Raw genomic sequence first — 5674 nt, forward strand, 5'->3', positions numbered from 1 at the left:
GAGAGTTGGGCAAGAAAGAAGAAAATATGTAGACTGTGCTGTCTGAAAAGGAGGGGATTTGCTCCCCAAGGTCAGGGAGAAAGGGGCATTCCTCTGTGATAAAGGTTTAATAAAAATACATGAAGATCACAGCTTTTCATGTTGGAAGGTAAGTTTTGCATGCTAGGTTGCTTCAGTTGTGTCTGTGACCCCACGGACTGCAGCCCGCCAGACTCCTCTGTCCATGGCATTCTCCGGACAAGAATACTGGAGTGGGTTGCCATACCTTCCTCCGGGGGATCTTTCCAACCCAGGGATCCAAGTCACATCTCTTACGTCTCCTGTATTGGCAGGTGTGTTCTTTCCCACTAGTACCACCTGGGAAGCTTGGGAAGGTAAGATAATGGTCATTAAAACAAGCTTTGATTTTCCCTCAGAAGAAGGTAAGGCCACATGCTGAGAGAGAAGAAAATGCTGTTGGGTAGAAAAACCTAGAAAAACAGCCAAGTCTTGAAATAACCACTGTGGAGAAAGGGACAATGAGTACTCAGGAGTTAATGCCTGGTTTTGCCAATCTGTACTTTTTGTGATTGTTTCCAAAGGGCAGGAGTGAGTGGAGAATGCAAACAATCCAGTGGGTTTGAAGCTGAGCATGATGGGAAGACCATAAGGGCTGCAGGAAACTGGAAGAGAGTATTTGACATGAAGAAGCATGTGTTCTTGTGTGAATAGGGAGGTGAGAGAGGACCAGAGGAGGTGAAGGCAGTTGGGGTGGGGAGATGAAGGGAGCAGGTGTCTGAGGGAGACGGTGGCAGCTGCGGCAGGAACACCTGAGGGACCGGGGCCAGGTGCAGCAAAGAACACAAGGTGTGGATTTCAGGTTTCATAAAGGAGGCAGATGGAGTGACACATTATCTGGTATTGTGATGGGGTGGAACATGAGAGAAGGAGAAGGTTGTGGGAATTCAGGTGGTTCAAGAACTGAGAGCTTAGAGGTAGGATGTAAGGATGATGATGTGCAGACTGAAGGTAGCTGGGACTTCCACAGGGTTGGGTGGAGAGGTCCTTGTAGCTCTAACAACATATTATGTGGGTTTAGTATAAAAGGAGGGCTTCCGTGGTAGTTCAGCTGGTAGAGAATCCACCTGCACTTTAGGAGCCTGGCTTCAATCCCTGGGTTGGGAAGATCCTCTGGAGAAAGGCATGGCAACTCCAGGATTCTTTTTTTTTTATTAATTTATTTTTTAATTGAAGGATAATTGCTTTACAGAGTTTTGTTGTTTTCTGTCAAACCTCAACATGAATCAGCCATAGCTATACATATGTCCCCTCCCTTTTGAAACTCCCTGCCATCTCCCTCCCCATCCCACCCCTCTAGGTTGATACATAGCCCCTGTTTGAGTTTCCTGAGCCATACAGCAAATTCCCATTGGCTATTTATGTTACATATGGTAATGTAAGTTTCCATGTTATTCTTTCTATACATCTCACCCTCTCCTTCCCTCTCCCCATGTCCGTAAGTCTATTCTCTATGTCTGTTTCTCCACTGCTGTCCTGCAAATAAATTCTTCAGTAACATTTTTCTAGATTCTGTATATATGCATTAGTATACGATATTTATGGAGAAGGAAACGGCAACCCACTCCAGTATTCTTGCTTGGGGAGTCCTGTGGACGGAGGAGCCTGTTGGGCTGCCATCCATGGGGTTGCACAGAGTCAGACACGACTGAAGCAACTTAGCATGTGTGCGTGCATTGGAGAAGGAACTGGCAACACACTCTGGTATTCTTGCCTGGAGAATCCCAGGGACGGGGGAGCCTGGTGGGCTTTCGTCTATGGGGTCGCACAGAGTCGGACATGACTGAAGCGACTTAGCAGCAGCAGCAGCATACGATCTTTATCTTTCTCTTACTGACTTACTTCACTCTAAATAGGCTTTAGATTCATCCACCTCACTAGAACTGACTCAAATGTGTTCGTTTTTATGGCTGAGTAATATCCCATTGTGTATATGTACCACAGCTGCTTTATCCGTTCATCTGTCGATGGACATCTAAGTTGCTTCTATGTTCTAGCTATTGTAAATAGTGCTGCAATGAAGGATGGGATACATGTGCCTTTTTCAGTTTTGGTTTCCTCGGGGTATATGCCTAGGAGTGGGATTGCTGGATCATATGGTGCTTTATTTCTAGTTTTTTGAGGAATCCCCACACTGTCTTCCGTAGTGTCTGTATCAATTTACATTCCCACCAAAAGTGCAAGAGTGTTCCTTTTCTCCACACCCTCTCCAGCATTTATTGTTTGTAGACTTTTTGATAATGGCCATTCTGACCATCATCAGAATGTGTGAGGTGTGAGGTGTGAGGTGATATCTCATTGTAGTTTTAATTTGCATTTCTCTAATAATGAGCGATATTGAGCATCTTTTCATGTGTTTGTTAGCCATCTGTATGTTTTCTTTGGAGAAGTGTCTGTTTAGGCCTTTTCCCCACTTTTTGATTGGGTTGTTTGTTTTTCTGGCATTAAGTTGTATGAGCTGCTTGTAAATTTTGGAAATTAATCTTTTGTCAGTTGTTTCATTTGTGATTATTTTCTTCCATTCTGAGGGTTGTCTTTTCACCTTGCTTATAGTTGCCTTTGCTGTGCAAAATCTTTAAGTTTAATCAGGTCCCACTTGTTTACTTTTGTTTTTTCCCCCCATTATTCCAGGAGGTGGGTCATAGAGCATCTTGCTTTGATTTATGTAATCACAACTCCAGGATATTTAGCTGGAGAATCCCCATGGACAGAGGAGCCTGGTGGGCTTCAGTCCATGGGGTTGTAAAGAGTCAGACACAACTGAGTGACTAAGCACAGCACAGCAAGGCACAGAATAAAAGGAACCAACAAGTAAGTCAGTGGTGACTTTTAGTGAAGTTCAGTGAAGAGTACTGGATAACAGTTGGTTAAGAATGTCTTTATTTGGACTTCCCTGGTGGTCCAGTAGTTAAGAATCCACTTGTCAATGCAGGGAACACAGGTTCAATCCCTGGTCTGGGAATATTCCACATGCTGCTGGGCATCAAAGACCGTATGCCACAACTTCTGAGCTGGTATTCTACAGCCCAGGAGCCACAACTGCTGAAGCCTGCCTGCCCTAGAGCCTGTGCTTTGTAACAAGAGAAGCCACTGCAATGAGAGGCCTGTGTCCCACAACTAGAATAGCCCCCACTTGCTGCAACTAGAGGAAGCCTGCACTCAGCAATGAAAACCTAGCACAGCCAAAAATAAGTAAATCTTAAAAAAGAACGTTTTTATTTTACTAAAGCAACTCAATTTTCATCTACAATTAAATATTGTGTGTGTCATGTCACAGTGGGAATGGGATAAACTTTGACTCAGCAATTGATCGGACCAATCATTTACCATCTGTGTGGCTTAACTTCTCCAAGAATCTTTCCTTATTTGTAAATTAGGTATAGTAATGTTTGACACCTGTTTGAGATGTCACATACATACACATAATGTTTGAGATTTTCACATACAGGGACATAGATGAAACAGATGCCTGAGATGACCTTCCTGGTAGCCTCTGGCTCCTTCCCATCCCTGCCTGTCCTGCCCTGGGTCCACATGGGAGCTACTGCTCTGAGACAAAATGCCCCTTTCCCTGGTCCCAGTTGATTAACTTCAGGGTGGGCACCTGGCTCAGGTGAAGTTAACTGTACCCACCAACATTTTTCACTCAAGCCAGAGTGAGTGTGGTTTATCTTCCTCCCATGGCTGAAATCCTGGGGTGAAAAATACAAAATGAGTGAGTTTTCAGAGTTAAACGGAGCTCTCTGCAGAGAGGTGCCAGGGAATGTTCTCTTTTGCCTGAATGGCAGAGGTGGGTTTCTTAAAAGTGCCAGCAGACACTGTGTGTGAAGATCCATGGGAGAGTACTTGCGAGTTTGAAGTTTTATAATTGCTTTTATTTTTTTCCAGGTGTTTTGTAGGATAGAAATTAGGAGTTAGAAGTGATCTACATGATTTACCTGACACTTCTCTGGAGCATGTGCATGAGGGCAAGAAAGAAACAGAGACAGATACAGGGGAAGAACTGGGAGGCAGGCAAAACAGAGAGAAAGTATATGACACATAACCCCTGAGACGGATATCCCAGTTAAAAAGTCAACCTATCCTTTAGTGTAGCGGTCCCCAACTTTTTTGAAATCAGGGACCAGTTTCGTGGAAGACAATTTCTCCACAGACTGGGGTGGTGGGTGGTTTGGGGGTGATTCAAATGCAATACATTTATTGTGCTCTTTATTTCTATTTGCATTCTGTCTCCACCCTGTAGTTGAAGCTCAAGTTGCTAGTACTCCTGGGGAAGGAACAATGACAACATCAGATTATCTTAAAACCAGAAGGAAATGAGGGAAGAAACACAGTGATCCGGAGCTGAAGCGCAGCCACGAGGAGCCAGAAAACGGAGGAGGGTGACTGTTCTGCTGAAGATTGTACCTTCTAATTCAGAAAACTTAGTCACCAGACTGAGAACAGATAACAAGAGTAGGAGGAAGGACTGGGGAGTGTGGGGAAACGTTTCACAAAGCTCTGAAATCCGCAGCATGCAGAGCAAGCTCTTGACAAACTCGCAGCCTTCTGGAACCTTCGGAAAATGAAAATCCAACTCATAGGATAAAGCAAATAGCCCCACTGGGTATTTCACAGAGCATATCTAACTAACACCCATCGAAGCTCTGAACAGTGGAGATGGTTCTAAAAGCATCATCTACCCCTAGGCAAGATTATATTCAGTCCTCGAATAATCTCTAAAATGTGGCTCCATTTTGAAAATCACCATTTTGTGCCTAAATGGCATAATGGATAAAAAATTGGCTCCACTATTTCACTCAATCTAAGGTCCCCACTCCAGTACTCTTGCCTGAAAAATCTCATGGACGGAGGAGCCTGGTAGGCTGTAGTCCATGGGGTCACTACGAGTTGGACACAATTGAGTGACTTCACTTTCAACTTTCACTGTCATGCATTGGAGAAGGAAATGGCAACTCACTCCAGTGTTCTTGCCTGGAGAATCCCAGGGACGGGGGAGCCTGGTGGGCTGCCGTCTATGGGGTTGCACAGAGTTGGACATGACTGAAGCGACTTAGTAGCAGCAGCAAAGTCCCTTAGGAGCTTCCTAGATGTCTCAGTGGTAAAGAATCCGCCTGCCAATGCAGGAGATGCGGGTTGGATCCCCTGGAGAAGGAAATGGCAACCCATTCCAGTATTCGTGCCCGGAAAATCTATAGGACAGAGGAGCCTGGTGGGCTACAGTCCATGGGTTTGCAAAAGAGCTGGACACGACTTGGATGAAACAACAACAAGTTCTCTTGGAACTCTAAGCACAAGTTTAAGAAAAATCACCACTTTAAAAATGGCTCTACAGGGGATGAGCAAACACAGAAACTGATGTGGATGCTCATGTCACCTGTCAACACTGGGTTATAAGCATTCAGATGAGTCAGTTCTTATTTTAACTTTATACTTTTTCATCGGAATGAAAACAATTTTTAAAATGTTTATCAAGAAATGAATAGGCCCCAAAGAAGGTGTAACCAAACCCTTCCAGATCTGTGGACCACAGTTTTAGGTAGGGGAAGCCATGTCTGAGGCTGAGAGGCAATGTGATTTGACCATTTTGTTACAGGGAAGAGCAAAATCTGACTAC

The 5674-nt window shown here is 44.4% G+C and overlaps 1 long non-coding RNA gene across 2 annotated transcripts; it reads left to right on the plus strand.

The window, feature by feature from the left end:
- Positions 1–686: 686 nt before the first annotated feature.
- On the plus strand, positions 687–4821 carry LOC123329087. 2 transcript variants are annotated; one of them, XR_006544233.1, is made up of 2 exons: positions 687–974; positions 4301–4821. It is a non-coding gene; the product is annotated as an uncharacterized LOC123329087 (long non-coding RNA). The 2 variants fall into 2 exon arrangements; XR_006544234.2 differs by lacking the exon at positions 687–974 and adding an exon at positions 3647–3847.
- The last annotated feature ends 853 nt before the right edge of the window (positions 4822–5674 follow it).

Source organism: Bubalus bubalis, chromosome 14, assembly GCF_019923935.1.
Source record: "Bubalus bubalis isolate 160015118507 breed Murrah chromosome 14, NDDB_SH_1, whole genome shotgun sequence".
Taxonomy (NCBI): Eukaryota; Metazoa; Chordata; class Mammalia; order Artiodactyla; family Bovidae; genus Bubalus; species Bubalus bubalis.